Below are 18471 nucleotides of genomic sequence, written 5' to 3'. Positions count from 1 at the left end.
GATATGCAAGAGTTCTTGCCCACCGTGCACAGAGTGTTGCAACTTCTTTCTCAGACCGTCCTGAAGGTAGACAATAAGCCTAGCAACACCGAGAACCAAACTGGATCCCACTGGTTTAGTTTCCATGCTGACAACCAAAACCATACAGTTATACCTATCCAACAGATTTCAAGGGAAAAAAAAATCTTCCTAGTATAGTACATGCTTTGAGAAATTTTTTCTCAGGACAGGTGTGGAAGGACACAGCCTTGTAACAAACATTTCTGCACAGTGAGTACAGCTCCCCTATTCATTCAGAGGAGGTCTTGAAATCTTTGGATTATGATAGCAAATACAACTTTACCAAAGCTTTAGAGCCAGTACCGTTCTTCCCATACCTGTGTCACAACCTCAGCTGCAACTGATTATCTAGGTGCATTGGCCTCAGTAATGATCCAGTGCATCTGTGGCACTGCCATGACCACAGCATGAGGAAGGGCCATTTTCTGTCCCCGGCTCTCAGCGCTGGCAAGTGCGGATTCACTGCCGAAGGCTACCTTCTCAGTAAGCAGACGGGATTCACATGAAGTTATGGTTGTTGTCTGCCTGAAGAGAAGAGAGCAAAGACTTTCTCTGCTTTCTCTTGTTGTCCCAGCACATTTAGTACCAAGGGTTGGCAGCTAAGAGGCATCAAACTGGATTTTCTCCTGCTCTGAACCTTCTCAATGGTACTGAAGCTAATGGGCTGGAGCAGGTAGAATTGATCTTGCAGATACAATCTTTGTAATGGAGAGGGTGACTGAGAAGCAGTAAGTTGACTTTTTAAGCTAGCGGCTAGAGAACAGCATCAAAGCTTCTTACTTTTAGCTGAGCATGTTTAGTACAGCATGGCAGACAGGCCAGGGAAGAGCCCGTGTTCATTAATCAGAGAAGGACAGCACTTAAATAATGGCCTCTCACACAGAAAAAAATAGTGTTTAACAGCTTCTGCAGTAATTTTTGTGCCACAGATTAGTGTTTTTGCAGAGAAAAGGGACAGAGAGCTGAGCAAGCTGTTCATTGGTCTTCCTGTTTCAGCATAAATATGTTCTCACATTCAGCTGCACTTGGCAAACCAAGTCGTATTTAGCCTGTAGCTAGAAATGTTTATAATTTGCTCCTGAAAACATCCCTGAGCATGTCATTGCACAGGAAAGAGTTCAGCTGGTGCCAGCCGAAGTATGGGAAGTGTGCAATTCTCTTGTAAGGAGTTTGCAGATTCAGGTACATTTTGTATTAAAATACCCACCACTTGGTTCAGACTGGCCCATGTGACAGCCTGAGCTGCTTTGCAATTTATTTTTACATATGCTTGGGGTCAAATCATCTCTGTAAAGGAAGATTTAATGACAAGTACTGACAGAGACCTGTCTTGCTCCTCCAGCTATTTTACGATGAAATTTCAACCAGCATCTCCACGGCAGACAAACTCACTGGTCAGCCCAATTTAGTATAATCAATATTTCTATTAGGTTTACATTAAAACCACTTGGGATTTCAAAAGAACTGGAGGATTTGGACTGGCACTTGAATACCCTGGCTAGCAAGCATTGTCCCATAATGGCATCCCCTAAAGCCACTGGTGCAACCAAGTCAGCAGTTAAGAGTTCTTTGCTTCAGGAATTGTGCCAGGTGAGGAGTACAGAAATAGTTTTCTGAATAAAAGAGGTCAAGCCCAAGAAATTCACCAGAGAAACATTTACCTGTAGCTGGGCTTGCAGCAGAAACTAACCAGAAAACCTGCTTTGAAGACCTGACCATCTTAATGCCTGGGAGGAGGCAGGAGCATGCAGGCATAGTCATCTGTCTGCACTAAGCCATGGCCGTGGGCTCTTTAGCTCTAGTTACGGCCAATAATTTTGTAGGCATCACAGAAGAGGGATGGGGAGAAAAAAGTTGTAATTCCAGCAAACCTGTGAAATTCTCCAGCCAACTACATTTAGAAGCATCTTTAACTTAAACCTCTGAGCCTTTAAGGTGGTACCCCATCCCTCTTCTACCAGTAGATAGATAACATGTTCTTACTAAAAATGAGGGCTGGGATGGAAACTTCCAGCCTCTCAGGACACGTGCCATTGAAACTCAGATTTGAAGTTCAAACCCATCTTGAGTTAAAAGGATAATGACCAGCACATGCCTTAAAACAACTTGTCCTGGGCTCTATCTTTTGTCTCAAACAGTGAGCAGCATTTTTTGCAACTTTAACAGGTGTCATCAGATTATGATGGCAGCTTTCCATTTCAAATGGTTAATTTTAATTGAAGAGATCAATCTCTACAGAAATTTCTTCTTTCCAGGTGCTGCAGATAGTAATTATTAGAATTATTAAAATATTAGACTGCAGCTTTTCTGTAACAGCAAAATATATATATATACATATATATATATGGAGTATCAGAAGATAATGCCAAGGTGGCTGGGTGTTAGAGGCTTTTCCTGACATGCAGAATTCATATTCCTAGCCAGGTCTTCATTTATATTAGGTAGAGAAATTGAAATTCTATTTTATTTGAAGAACTTGTAGGCCTGAAAGCATGAAAGCTTCTTCTCCCTCTACCTACCCTAATAAAGACATTGCTTCTACCCAGAGCCCTTGTCTTGCATTGTCTAGCCAAGTAGATAATTCTGGAAAGCCATCCAGACCATGACTGCTTTTACTGTTCATGACAGGAGTTTGTGGCCTGAAAGAAACACTCACCCAGGGTGATATACCTGAATGTTTCCATTTTCTTTGATACTATTCTTACCTCGTGAAATCATTTATTCTCACCTATTTTTCCATTTACAGCTTAATATGGCACAGGTTTACATTGTTTGAGTTATTATCAGTGTGCAGGATTTTCACTCTGTTCTGGGCAGACATTTTAATTTCTATCAGCTGTCATACCCTGGGAAAGATAATTAAGCACTTTTCATTTTCCATTTAAAATGGTACACAAAAGCTGGACATTAAAACCAGAGAGATTTCCAAATCAGAACATACGAGTAGCTTCAAACTTTCCTTTGGCAGAGAGCCAACAGCAAGGTTCAGCAGAAGTTCACCATTTCCCATTGTGTAAGGCTATTTGTTTAACATTTCTTTTGTCTGAAGTGGCCTTGTCAAATGAAATCTCCACATAATTTTCATTTGGCCCTTCACTCACATCTGAGCTGTCACTCCCATAGCAGCAGTTTGACTTTGGGCTTAACAAGAATGTAAGCATAAGTAGATACAGTTTTTAAAAATTTACATAACTTTTCAGCTAAATCGTAAAGTCAACTTTCAAAAACAAAGGACCAGGCAGCCTCAGAATCTTATGGCGTAAAAACCCAAAGACATTTCCAAGGACCAGGATTCAACAGCTTGGCTCACTTCACGTTTTTAGGCAGGCTAGCCCAAGTATCGCAGCCAAACTCAAATCTCTGTAATTATATTTTGACTAGATAAAAAAAAGAGCCTCACATTGTTTTGAGTGAGGAACATATCCTTCTTAACATCCTGTTCTGTGCTGTGTAGCAATGCAGCTTGTCACCTTCCCCTCCTTCAGCATGAAGCCATCCATGCGTTGTAGGAACACAACATCTGCAATGCCCTACAGGGTCCCTCTGACACAGTGCTTTCTCATGAACATAGTTCACGTTTGCTCTATGTACGTGATACAATGACATTCATTTAACAAATTAATGTCATCTCCTGGCAGGTGTATGTTTCAGAGTTTAACTTGGGGCTGAAATCTGAGCTGCTGTTACTGTTTCAGTGCTGTGCCATGGTTGTACACACAACTACCAAGATCAGGGTTTTCAGCTAGGGCATGTACCTGTCTGTGTAACCACTGACCTAGCTAACGTTGAACCAGTATAACAGTATTTTCTCTCTCTTTTTTTTTAAGACTATAATAAAAATAATATGGAAAGAGATCTTGCTGAAACCTTTTAAAGTGTTATCAGTGGATATGGAATGGGCTCGATGGCTGCACCCAGAGAGTGGTGGTCAGTGGTTCTATGTACAGGTGGAGGCCGGTGACGAGCGGTGTCCCTCAGGGGTCTGTCTTGGAACTGGTGCTTTTCAATGTCTTCATCAGTGACATAGACGATGGGATTGAGTGCACCCTCAGCAAGTTTGCAGATGACACCAAGCTGAGTGGTACGGTTGATACCAAACAAAGAAGAGATGCCATCCAAAGGGATGTGGGCAGGCTGGAGAAGTGGGCCCATGTGAACCTAATGAGGTTCAACAAGTCCAAGTGCAAGGTGCTGCACCTGGGTCAGGGCAATCCCAGACATGAACACAGGCTGTGGGGAGAACTCACTGACAGCAGCCCTGCAGAGAAGGACTTGGGGGTTCTGGTGGATGAAAAGCTCAACATGAGCCTGCAAGGGCAACTGCATCCTGGGCTGCACCAACAGAGGTGTGACCAGCAGGTCGAGGGAGGTGACTGTCCTCCTCTGCTCTGCCCTTGTGAGGCCCCACCTGGAGTCCTGCATCCATGTCTGGGGCCCCCAGCACAAGAAGGATGTGGGGCTGTTAGAGCGGGTCCAGAGGAGGGCCACAAAGATGATCAGAGGCTGGAGCACCTCTCCTATGAAGAAACACTAAGAGAGCTGGGGACGTTCAGCCTGGAGAAGAGAAGGCTCTGGGGTGACTTCATTGAGGCCTTTCAGTTCTTACAGGAGTCTTACAAAAAAGATGGAGAAGGACTCCTTGCTTAGGTAGATAATGATAGAACAAGGGGGAATGGTCTTAAACTAAAAGAGGATAGATTTAGACTAGACATTAGGAGGAAATTCTTCACTGTAAGGGTAGTGAAGCACTCGAACAGGTTGCCAAGAAAAGTTGTGGATGCCCCATCCCTGGAGGTGTTCAAGGCCAGGCTGGATGGGGCCTTGGCCAACCTGATCTGGTGGGTGGGATCTATAGTAGGGGGGTTGCAGTTGGACGATCTTTAAGGTCCTTTCCAACCTGATCCATTCTATGATTCTGTGATTATATTAACAGGTAACATCAATAAACATTGTACAGAACAATCTCTACTAGTATTTGATATAGAAATGAAAAAAACAAATCCAAAACATGATTGCTGGTACAGAATCACGCAGGTTGGAAGGGAACTCCAGAGGTCTCCAACCTCCTGCTCAAGGCTGGTCCATCTCTTTGGGCAATCTATGACAGTATTTCTCCATCATCATGGCAGAAAATTCTTTTCTTCTATTGAATTGCAATTATCGGAAAGTCTTATACAATCAAAAGGAAAAAAAGTTCAGTCCCAGCTAGTTCAAGAAGGCACACACATTTCTGGCATGGTTTTTTCAGCTCTCAAAATTTCTCCTTCCTCCTTAGCATTTTTGAGCTGCAAATAAAATTACATTTCTCACCAATCTACTCAATTGTCTATATACTGCATTTGTGTTCTAGAAGCTGCCAAGGCCACATCTCATTTTAATTCCCTGATGGCCTTGCTCAAAGGCCTGCTGTCACTGTATGGAAGTCCAGTATACTTAAAAAATTAATTACAGAAAATTACACAGTTACTGAAGACTTCCAGACAGCTTCTTTGGATTCATTACTAAAGAGTTAAATGGCTGCAGCAATAGCAGCTGCAATCAGCAGAGTTGTCTTTTTAAGGGTCTGCAACACAGCACACTGCAAAGATCACTGCCCTCCTAGGGATGCATTGCCCCCTGGCCCCAAGAAGTCACTGCTACTTCCCTTTTGCTGATCTCCTGTGGAAGCAGGGAGGAAATGAGTTCAGCTAATGCCCTTGCTAACCAGGAACAACAGAGCATACTCCTTATGTGATGGCGTATTTCATAATTTGCATATCTTTAATTCGGAGATGCATGTCTCATTATTAATAGGACTGGGACTCTGGCTGGTGCAACATGCCAACAGCTAGCACTGTACTGCAAAACCGCATGCGAAAGGGAGCCTCAGCTCAGCCTGATACTCCTGGCAAAAATCTCTTTGATTTTTTCGGTTGCATTCACCAGACTAGCCCTCACTGCTGACACGCAGCACTGCAGCAACATCTTCCTGATGCTTCATCTAATCTACTGCACTTTTCCTTTGCTGTCTGAGATACAGCAATGCTAATACATTACACATGAAATGTCAGCTGAGAGATGGGCTGTCCCCGGAAGGAGAGCCATTTGAACTGATAAAAGATGAATGACTTGATGTGATCAGAAGAATTAACAATACTAAATATGTCTCCGTGAGGCTTTTGACAAGCTCCTGACTGTCACATACGTTTGACTAGCTGCTCTTTGCCACAATATTGTGTTTTTTGATATCCTTGGATGATACAATACAATGCAAGGTACTTGTATGTTTGCCTTACACTGGGGATGCTTCAGCTTTTCCCTCTCTTCATCACTGAGTGATACATAACTAACCACAGAGTATTAATCAGAAAATTTATATCCACAACTGGAAAGATTTCTCCACTAACAAAATCGAATGCTTCTGAAATGTTGCTCTATGATGTCAAAGAGTTGCTGCTTATCATCTCATGAAAACCTGTAGCTCTGCAGCAGGAGACATCTAGAAGTTTGTAAATTAATAGGTATTAAAAATTTTAGAATTAATTCAGAAAAAAACTATTATTTTATGAGATTAAAAAATATTTTTTTTCAATTACTCATGACATCGTAAGAGAGTTTTGCCTAATCCCTTCCCCACACCAAACCCCAGCAGCCATGTTCCAAAAAGCTGTGGTGGCATGGCAATAAGGAGGATTCAGATTTCAGAAAGAATGTGGAAATGTTATTGAAAATGGTGGAGTTTAGTCTTCAGTTTTCCAATCAGGAAAATAAAAACTAGGAAAAATGCAAAGACCTATCTTTAACATAGCACATTTTTAATTTAACAGTGAAAATAATGAAATCATTTTCAGCCCAATGGAAGGAAGTGCAGCTATTTGCACGGTGTACTCATTTAGGCTCCCTCTGTGTTAACATGCACCACAAGCTGCAACTATTTTAATGGTTTTTAGCTACTGCATTCTTACATGTCATTGAAAACATCTGGCTTTCTATGAAACAAATTTGTGTTCTAATGAGGTATTTGTCCAGAGTATCTGTTCCTTTACACATTATCAGATAGGAAGTTTGAAAATGAAACAATGGAATACACACAAGCCAGAATTCTTTTCTGGGTATCAAGATTTATAAATGTCACCTCATTTGCCCCAAAGCAGTTTACTCTTTTACAGCTTTAGAACTGGAAGAACTGAATATGTGCATTATGAATTTATTTAACATCCTTCTGCTTTGACCTTCACCACACTTTCTTCCCAGAACTGATTTTCTTGTTTATGGCTGGGTCTATTTTCACTTGACTTCCTACTAGGTCATAACTTTATGGGTATTTTTGCTCTCAGAAAGCAAAAAATCCCACCTGTGGTTACCAGGAGATGCGGGCACCCCTGCACACTTCTCAGCCAGCCAGCCAGCCAGCCTTACCTCCCCTGGGCACAGAGAAAGCTCAAAGCACAGTCGCTTCTCAGATCGCCTACAAAATGGTGGAAAATTTAGTCATTGTACTGCTCTCTCCATGATCAGAGTTTTCAGTTATCTATGAAACCTCACACAAACTGTCCCTGTTATGTATTTGCTGCATGTCGCCAGAGCAGTCTGCAACCCCTTCTTCCTTATTTGTACACTACCTGAACTCACCCTCTCAGCTGCATTAGATGCACTTTCAGTGCTATCTCCTTTGATGTCTAGTGTGTTGTTTTGCTCTTCTAAAATATCACTTCCCATATCACCTCTCCATTATACCCAATAAAAGGTCAAGCTACTAGTTGCATTTTCTCTTCTAGCCCCAGATGATTCTTCTATTCGTAACATGCTTCAGAAAGTAAAATTACAGAAAAAGGGCATTTTTACTCACCTACTTACTCCTGCAAATTGCCGCAGCATTTGGTTAAAAAGCTATAGCTGACAGGTATGTTTGCAACCCGCCTCGCCACATTTGCAAGGACTACTCCAGGCTGTTGTGAGAGAAACTCTTGGTCTCACGTAGAAGCACAGTGTACCAATAGTAAGGGCTGAGTATAGAATCCACAGGACTTTTTATTTTAAAACCTAGTTAATTCCCAGTTAGCAAGCTGCTTTTCAGCTGCCTTCAGCCCTTACCCCATTCCTGGATATATGCTTTCTTCTAAAACCTCCTCCTCCTCTGTGCTCACTGACTTCTCCATTCTCATGTCTCACTCCTGTGGAACCATCCCAAGTCTGTACTCACCTGAAGAGCAGAACTCCAGTCCCACGTCCCTTTCAGGAGAGCCTGGTGTCATAGCTTTGTTCTTGATGCAAAGCACCTGTCTTCCTTGGGGATGTTTGTCATGCTGCCTGGTTTCATGCATCCAACTTTGGTGCCTAAGGAGACATTAAAAAAGGAGAGGGAGAAGTCTTCACCAGAGAGCACAACTCAGATGGACTGAACCAGGCTTGAACAAGTCTCCAGTGACTCTAAGTAGCGACAAGGTGAGTCAGCTTTCTAATGTGCACATTTAAATTGGGCAGTAACTGCCTGCACTGTCACTCTAATGAATTTCCATCACCTGTCCAGCACTCATTCCAAGTTTGCCATTTGGCTTTGATACAAACCTCAGTGTGATGATGTGGGAATTACACCTCATCTCCACGTAGGGAAGTACAGAACTTCATCATGCTCGAGATGAATGCAACTGCTTGGTTGTTGTAAACCAACATCATGGTACTGCTAACAACTTCTTAGGACAAAAATGACATTATGGACTTTTACTTTGTGTTGTCTGAGGAACTAAAGGAACTAAACTGTATTAAAACATTTAGTTTTGGTGACAGCCTTGTAATTAACCCAAAATGTAGTTTAGCGAGGAACTGCAACAAATACACACTGACATTTACAATATCATTCAAGACCTTTTTGCATGCTGAAGCAATAAAGCTAATTCAACATGCATTTATTTTTCTGAAGCGATTCTTTCTTTAGCTCTCAAAATATTTATGACTGCCAGTCCTTCTTTCCTTTTTTTTTTTTTATATCTATGCAGATCATCAGTTTCTCCCTGAAACTAGCTGAAGCTAGCTTGGGTATTTGCCAGCTTCAAAGGCATCAAGTTCGCTATATATCAGACTGCTTTGAAGGATGCCTTTCATTTAAAATATTCTGTCCTTTAACACTACATTTAACCTACATTTTATTGGACTAGCTACATGAAGGGTCTTTATTTCTAAAAGTTTATTTCACCTCCCATTGGCATCAAGAGGAAATTTTGTGGCAGGGCTGAGGTAAATTAACTGACTCTTAAAGGGGAGGGTTATTTTTGTTAATAAAATCAGTAAATGTCTCTGTCAGAAAGTTATGAATACCAGAAAGGACAGTTGTTTCATGTCAAGTAGAAATAGTGTGTTACACGTATTTATTTAGATAGCACATTTCAATCCACATTCTGGGCAGTGGTCATCAGAGATGTCAGGGCACAAACAAGGCACTGAGAGTGCTCAGAAAATGGTCTGGCTTGCACAGAAAAGGTACAGCTTCATGAAGATGAGGGAAGCAAGCAATTCTCCTCTTCACTTTTAGCAGAAGATAAAGAACAGCAGCAAACTGCTGCACCAAGACCTGCACTCTGGACTAAAACACATAGAAATACAAGTTCCAAAACCACAAGTGGCTACCTTATGCACAAAAATAACCTAGCTTAGATCTAATGCAAGGTTGACAAGCAAGTTCTTTAAGTCAAGCAACCTTCCCTGCACGACATGACCTGAAAATGAGTAAGAAATACTTTCCAAACACAGAATCGCTGAGTTCCCTTTTCCATATGACTATTACACTTCCCTTCTTCTTTGCTCTGGGATTCAGGCAAAGAGCAGAAAAGATGCTGTGTAACTACATCTCTTCTCACAATCTGTAGCCCACATAGAAATAGGAGCTATCCGAAACGTCCCAAGGAAAAACATACTGGTTCAAATTTCACTTGGCTTTACTCATTCCTATTGAGCCATTGTACTTTTGGGTACTTATCTGCACCAATGTACTGTAGCTCAACCAGTGGCAGAAAAGGAAGACACGGGTAACTTCCTTGGATACTGGAAGATAAATGCCTGGAGATTTACTCATACAGTGCAATATTTCTTTACCAAGTGTACCATGAAACCTCAGTCCCAGTGAGATAACAGTTGCTCAGTTAAGTTGCTGCTAACAGGGAATTTTCTTCCTTTCACTAAGACACACTTTGTTCTTGGTTTTACACATAGTTTTCCCACTAGCAGCACCAACACGTGTATCCTCTGAAAAACTGAGAGTAAGCATCAAGTGATGCAGAGGTACACGTGTGTTTTGGTGGCTGAATACAAGGTTTGGAGCTAAGAAGTTAAATCATCATCTTGGGACTTATTTGCTACTCTCAACACGTGAAAAACTATCTTAGATGAATTACAGACTTGACCCAGTATAGATTAACTTTACTAAATTCATAGGAATAGTCTAATTCCTTTTGCAGCTCTGACCACCTAAACCTCTGCTATAACATCACTATGCAAAACACTGAATAATAAGAAGTCTTAGGAGCATGCTGGGAGGACTATTTAGCCATCACTTTTAGAGATAAAAAATATTAAATCATGCACGGTATTACAAGAAATAGCAATAGTTTAAGCAGAGTAGTAACTTCGAGTACAGCAATGATGGAAAACAGCAATGGTTACTAGCTAGAAATTGAGATTTTTCAGTAGCAAAGCAACTACTACTTTCCAGTGACCCTGTCTTGCAACCTCTGCCGTGAACAGAACTATTGATCCAAGAGAGGTTGTTTTGCTCTGAGGTTTGAATTCAGATTCCCTGTAAGCAGGCAGCTCTCCTCCAAGTGTGCTGCCCAGCAGTGCACTCAAGCCAAGCAGAGATGACCTTGTAACATACAGTCTATTTTCTCACAGATATGTCCCAGCCCAGCCCAGGTACTGGTTACCCTCTTGGCCGCATATGGGCTGATAACTTCCTGTGAGTCATTTCAGCAAATACAGTTCCTCTCTCTCTTGCATTCATCCAGAGTTCTGGGAAGCTTTCACTTGCCTTCTGATTTTTTTTTATCATCTGCAACTGAGTCATCTTCCATGTTTTCTGCAGTCTGGATTAATTCCTTCTTTGGCATATGGGATTTCCCCTCCCACTCTTCTTCCACAAACTCTTTGAGCAAGTCATCTTGCTTCCCTGCCTTAGATTTTCCACCTCTAACACAGGAATCAGTACACCTCCCTTCCTCAAAGCTCTTTTAAGAAAAAATCCACTTCTATCGGCAAGATACTGTGATGACTACCGCAGAAACTATGTAAGCAGTATGACCCGTAGTGTGCTTTCACAGGAGTGTCAATGAATGAATAAATGTGCTTCTCTTTTCAGCTAACCACATCTTTGGAACAGAAAATTGTAGTCACAGCAAGCAGATGCTGTCAAACAAATAGGAGCTGTTCTACAGACAGGGCTGGTGTGGAAGGTAAGGGGCAAAAACTGGGGTTTCTCACATGGAGTTAAGGATTTAAAGGTGGAGCAGAAGGAGGAAGAGAAGATGCTTAATGGACAAAGGACAGGCAAGCTGGTTTCTGGAACAGAGACAACCATGATGAAGAGTAAAGCTTGGAGGCACTTCCAGCACCTAATTCAGGAATCAGCCTGAGGTTTTAGCAGGCAGCCCTACTGACTGCTCTTCCTCTGCAGCCCTGGTCTCGCTACAGTGACAGAAAACACAGTCTCCGAAGAAAAACTGCAGCAGTATATACAGTGCTGAGGTTAATGAAAACATCATCCAACTTTCCACTCGGCACTGGAATTGTGCCAATACTGACCAAATCGCTGATGTTGTTAAATAGACTCCCTTTCATTTGAAATGCCAACAAGTAAATACTAGTGCTACCTCTAATGAGACTTTGAGAATGCACATACCAAAATAAAAATGTTCATTACCCCTACATACTGCTTAGATTGTACAAAGCGTTTGGGGATGATGTACTACTACAGCTCAGACAGACTAGACTCAATGATACGAAAGCTAAAAGCAGAAACAGCTTGCAGTCTACGCTGGACACTGGTTTGTGAGTTGAAAATGATACCTAAATATTCTGTATTCAGGCTTCTTCTGTATTTTTTTCAGCTCAGACTGAAAGGTCTAACAAGCTCCCCACACATCACAAGCGTGAGAGCATACTGCAGAGCTCTCAGGACAGCCTTTTCTGAGAAACCTCACAGGACCAAAAGACACCTGAACGCTCAGCTTCCAGGGATGCTTTATTTTCACAGTCACACAAAACCAAGGAGGATCCAACCCTGCCCACTTTATGCTCATTCTTTGCAACAAGTGTGGACTCCTTCCTTGGATAGTAAATAAAATACTCGTAGTCTATAAATCTTGGGAAATAGCTGTCTCTTTCAGCATCAGATCTACTTTCCTGGCTTGCTCCAGGGCAGATTGGGTAACAGTCTCCGACTCATCTCTTAGCCCAGAAGGTTTATGCATTTATAGAGCATCCTGGAAAAAGATTTTGTAATTTATCTGCTGCCGGAGAGGATATAGAGCGCTTCTCCTACAACAGAAATAATATTCTGCATATATTGTTAAGAGAGTCCTTTGTAATACTGCTTTGTAGTACACGGTGGGGTTTTTTTGTTTGTTGGTTTGGTTTGCTTTGCTTTGCTTTGCTTCGCTTACATCTGGTATGTTTTATGGGCTTTGGACCACTCACATTTCTGAATCATTTGCATTATTCTTAATACCATCGTGACTGAGATGAGAGTTTGGCTTTTATACTGCAGTTTACTAGCAGGACATGCATGTTGAAACAACTCATAATGCTAGGGATTTGTATCTTCAAGTGCTGTTCAAATACAGCATAATAAAACTTTGCACTGCTCAGATGAGGAACCAAGAAGTATTCTTTCTCTTTCAATCAGGACTGAGAAACTGAGGCACTAAAGTTGATGCCGTGCACAACCAAGGCCAGCGCAGAGCTCGGGCTGGGTTCCCAGCTCTCCACCCAAAGCTGATTCTCATCTAACTGTCCTGATCATGCCAAGCGAAGAGAAGGCTCCTTGTTCTTCGCAAACAGTCACAATCAAAGAAGCCCTAATCCTCTTTTGACCCTTAGGACCTTGGTGCATTGGAGGGGAGGGGGTATTCCCACTCTGTATCGAAGTTACCAGGCTAGATTGCTCTTCATCCAACACCGCGGAGTTTGGCCGAGAGGGAACCTCCTCCAGCACTTCTTCAATTGTACAGGTAAACATCTAACAGGCTCATGTATGGCATTCAGGCTCCCTTCTGGTCACAAGATAACAAGAATAGATGACACTTAATGTAGTAAAATGGGTAAGATTAATGGAGGTAGCTGTTTTCTGGAAGGAACACAGATGGTGGCTATGAAACTAAAATGAATATTCCTGTTCCCCAATTACCGTGATGTACATCGAGACATTTAGGAGCCTGATTTGGTCCTCACTGAAACAGAAAAAAGAAAAACACTCATTTTATATTATGATCCTCTCCTTGATAACTAGGATTTGCTCAGTTTCTTGTTTACTGTTTTTTTGTTCACTTAATTGTTCCACCTCCAGATAGAGGTGTCCGCTGAAGAGAGTACAAATTGGTCAGTCTTTTCCCTCCACCTTCATCACATTAAATGAACTAATAAAATATCTAGTCCTGCTCATCCAGATATCTCAAAGCCTGCTGTGGAGCAGGTCAACATAATTATGTATATTTGAAGACAAAGCAACAAGAAGAAGGAACTGAGATGACATCCGTACAGATCACACGGCAACACAAACGAGAGGTGAACAAGGCCTGCTACTGAAGTATGCCTTCAGACACACTGCTTTCAGTCAATGATCAAGCTTCAGATTTAATCAGATTTTTCAGACCTTTCAAAGATTATCTAGGGAAAAGAGTTACGGAGATGTACAGGGACAAGATGAAAAGTACTGAACAAAACTGATGCCGCAATTTTTGTTAATTTTTGAAATGTTTTTCTAGGCTGACACAGAGTCTCTTCTCTTCAAGACACAAATTCCTTTAAGACATCAGACCACTCACTTTCAAGTTTCAAGCAGTAGACAATTAGGAGGAAACCACATCTACAGCTAATCCACTTGAGTTCAGCAGGGTAAAACTTCCTGGCTGATCTGATAATGAAAAGTACAGCCCCCTTTTTGGTCAGTGGTAGAAGTCACGGGTAACACAGAGGTTTGGGTTTGCTCCATACCTTTTAGCTACCAATAGCAGCTCATGGGAGGGAGAACACAGTCCCCCTGTAACTGAGGGAGGAAATAACATTTTCTATTTCTTTATCGTTGCAGTGCAAAGTGAGGAAATTGCACATGACCATTGCAAAGACAATGAAAAGCGAGGTTTTAAAACTGGATGGAGAGCTCTACTTCTGAATACTAACAGACACTTGTTTAAGTATCTTTAAAGAGCTATCTATCTTTAAAACTGTCGAAATCAAACTTTCCTTTAGCTTTGCACCTGGAACTCTGAGTCACATTGAACTTCAGAGACTGGCAGGTATTCTCTTCTGCCCCTCCTCACCCTTCTCAGAAGAGCACATATACACACACAGACACGTACACAAAACAAAAAGCAAACCAAGTAACAGATGTTTGCAACATGTCAGGCACAGTATGTCATAAAAAAAATTACACTGCTATGATGCTTGGAGGTAAGTTAATATTTAGTTTGGCTTATAGTTTCTTCAGGGAGCCGAACCCACCTTAGGGGAGATTGCTACTTCTTTTTGGAAGCCTGGATCACCCCATCCTACAAACAGCAGGCTGCAGATCTTGGAGCTGATGTAGAAAGGCTGCAGCTTTCCCTTCCTTTCCTGTATCATGGGGGGTAAGACCTTCATCTCTTGCCTCCTGCTCAGAAAAGGATGCATTATCTCTATATTTAGCTCGATCAACTGGGTGGGTATTAATACCACATACTTCACACAGTAATGTGCCTGACTTCTGCCTCTGCTGTGGCTTCACAAACTATAGAAGCTGCTAGTGAACCTCAGCTAGTTTTGCAAAACTGTAACAACGTCCAACAACATCCATTTGTAGAAGAAATGTCTCTCTTTTTTTTCCCCTCAGGTCAGATTGCCTTCCAGCCCCACGGCCAACAGTGACAGACTTTCTTGTGGCCTCACATTGGGATGTGTAAAATTTTTTAGCTGAACATTGAATCAGAATTTCTATATCCAATCCAGTCCCCATTGTTTGGACATTAGCTCAAAATGATGGAGAGACCAGTTTTTCGTTCTGGTTAAACATGAGTAAATAACAGCCAAACTGTGTCACATCTTAACACAGTTCAATGGAAACACTAATTCTGATTTGGCCTCAAACCAAACTCAACTTATCTAGAGTGAACTCTGTAGCAATTTTCTATTTTTAATCACCACAATTTTCTATTTTGACTTTGTTGCAGATTTTTTTGAAGTGTAGTCTCAGATACCTGCCTTTTAATTCCCCCTTTTCCTACCATAATCAATTAAAGCAGAACTAGGTACAGAACGTGCTGATTAATGGGACTCCAAGAATAAATCAAGTCCTTTATGTCACTTCTTACAACCCTGCAAACATGACATATACAAAGCATTATTTCTACTAAGCTGTATGATTAATTGGTTCTGTTAGGAAGTACGCTAATACCTCTCTGTTCCACAACAGATACCGTGTAAAGTCGGCAATAACCCACTGCTCCAATTCCTCTCCCTGCCTCGAAGCTACAAAGATCACTAAGAAAAGACTGCTGGCAACACTCTCCCTGTCTTTTTTTGGAAAGAACATCCTTCTTTCTACCGACTGTTTTTCTTCTTTCTCCAAGAGAGAAACTTTTGGGCAGCCTAGGGAGCAAACAAGTGTGTTTTGATAAAGAACTGAAAGCACTTCTTCTTCGAGTAATTACTGCTGAAGGGGTAGCATTTCCACGTATCTCTGCGTTGAACATATTCCTCCTCTGGAGCAGGAAAAACAAACAAACTCTAACAAAGCAGGCAAGCAAAAACGGCAAAACAGTTTACTTTTCTATTTAGAGAAAGCTGCCTAAAATTACAATGGAATGATTGCCTTAATAAAAATTATAGAATTGATCCCTGAGGATGGGATTCACCTCATTCAGGTGAGACATCACAAGTTAGATGCCCGTGTTCAAGCTAGCTACCTGAACACAATGCAAGCCTCCATGAGGTCATTCACTTCATCTCAAGATACTCACCCAAGAAAGTCAGACAAATCAGCCTTTGGAGGTCTTTATTTCTGTCCCTTACTATTTCTCTCCATTGGCTACAAAAGGAGCCATGGATGACTAGCTGTAACATGGACATAGACAAATACTACACTATAGTTCCGTATCGTAACTTATATGTAAAAACTATAATCAAAACACAATTGTGATTAATCATATATCCTTATAAGTTGTGAAATTCAAAGTAATAGTTCCCTTATTGATTATAATACATACATTCCATCAGTTTAATATTTTCTGTACAGGTGCATAGTAACAATCATTCCAAAATAGCTCAGTGTTTTGGACCAAGTTACAATTTCTAAGGGAATCATAACTTTGCCTTGATTTGAATTCAATTAAATTCTCTGCCATAATAGCAGCATAATGGCATAGAATATTTTTTCTTTATTTCCTCGGCTTGGAAATTAAAAAAGAATAACATGCAATGTTGCACAATGAAATAGACCTCCTCTCCCATATGGACAGCACTATTCTAAAGTCAGTATAGTTTCCTTTTGGTACAAAAATTAAACAGACAAATCCATTTATATATTTCCTTATAATATCCATTTATATATTTCTTTACAACACCCACTTTCAGTGCATAAAAAGGAGGAACTCATGCTAGCTCTTAAAACATGTCCTATCAGCCACAGCTGGTAGCTTTTCTTCCCCAAGTCTGTGTTCTGTAGGCTACTCACTGACTCATTGTTTGTCCCTGCTTTTCCATCTGTGTAAGAGATGTCGGAACCTGAGACTCTGATCTAATAAAAGTTGTGTACATGTTTAACTTTGCACATGGTGCACAGTTCCTTACTGAAATGCTAATAAATGTCTGGGGTAATACACAAATGATAACTTCACCCATCTTGGCTTTTACTGTATGAAGCAATTTTTCATCTGGTTAAAAACATGGAATTTTATTTTATTTTTTGTCTAGCACATTAAAATACATGAAAAATCCTCTAATTCTACACTATTATTATAACCACTAGTTTTTGCTTTATGTTCTTGCTAAGACTATCTTTATGGGCCCTGAAAGATTGATTTGCGTAAAACTTAACAATGCATATCTCCTAAAATAGCGGTCTCAATATTCAACATCAACAGTTAAAAGATCTTATCATAACAAGTAAACTGCTACTGTTGTATTACAGTTGTCCCACCAAGGAATCATTACATAGCAACTCTTATCTCCCATCATACCAACCCAACTATTTTCCAAATACTCAGACAGCAAACTCAAAATAAAGTACCCTGTATGAAGGATGGCTTCCAAATAACCCTTCTCATTTAAGCCACAGTCTTGGGAGCCTCCTCCATGACATTTGCCACAATAGCACATCTGAATGCGACCTACAGTCTGTATGAGCAGGCAGTGCAGATCCCAAAGTACTTCTGGATGGGGTCTCCTTGTGGGACAATCTCTCTTTTTCTAACTAATGGGGTCTGATTTCTAATGCAGACAAAACTGTGTACATTCCTGATGGAGAGGGGAGGAGTGGGAGTGGATGTGTGCCTTGCAAAAACCTGTGCCAGAAGGAGAACTCACTGGTGAGCAGAGTGTCCCTCAGTGCTCCCAACAGGAGAGTGCCACCTTTCCAGATCAGGAGATGGAGCTGCTCACCTAAGTGCTATTTAAGAATTTAGTGACAAAATGAGCTATGTTAGTTTAGGAGGAATAAACAGAAGACATGCTAGCCTGTCAAAGCAGAAGTGAGAAGCAAGTGTAGACTAGAAGAAAATGTTCTCCACTTTTGGTGCTAACTCAGGAACTAGCATTACTCAGCATGAGCTTTGGATCCAGTTCTGCACAATAAAATCAAATGGCTTTTCTGTTGGTGTCTTAAGCAGGAGCACAGTATCCAGTCCTCGGTTGTCACTAAGTTCCTGTATCTTCAGATCATGTACTACCTTGTTAGAGGATTATCTTATTGCAGTATAAGCACACAGCCTATAACTCCCATCCCAGGGTGAAACACATTTTAGGCTAACAATCTCAATGTATTAACTTCAGCTGTATCCATGCTGTGCCAACAAAGTTGAACAACTGAACACTACAGTTCTTGCTTGCTTTTTCCTCTCTGCCTTCACCTGCAACTAACAAACAGCTTTCCTAATTCATTAATCTGGAATCAGGACCTCAGAATTGGATGCTCTGACACTGACCTTTATTTTCATTTATACAGCATCCAAAATGTTCACGGCTTATCTGAGGACT

General features: G+C 41.2%; 1 long non-coding RNA gene across 1 annotated transcript in view; it reads right to left on the bottom strand.

The window, feature by feature from the left end:
• LOC136791365 (uncharacterized) overlaps nt 1-18471 on the bottom strand; it is an 80271-nt gene that overhangs the window by 56502 nt on the left and 5298 nt on the right. The window contains exon 3 of the long non-coding RNA XR_010833196.1: nt 8243-8376. This is a non-coding gene — a long non-coding RNA (uncharacterized lncRNA). The remainder of the gene's footprint in view (nt 1-8242; nt 8377-18471) is intronic.

This window comes from Anser cygnoides, chromosome 8 (assembly GCF_040182565.1).
Source record: "Anser cygnoides isolate HZ-2024a breed goose chromosome 8, Taihu_goose_T2T_genome, whole genome shotgun sequence".
Lineage (NCBI taxonomy): Eukaryota > Metazoa > Chordata > Aves > Anseriformes > Anatidae > Anser > Anser cygnoides.
This window is presented reverse-complemented; position numbering and strand designations above follow the sequence as displayed.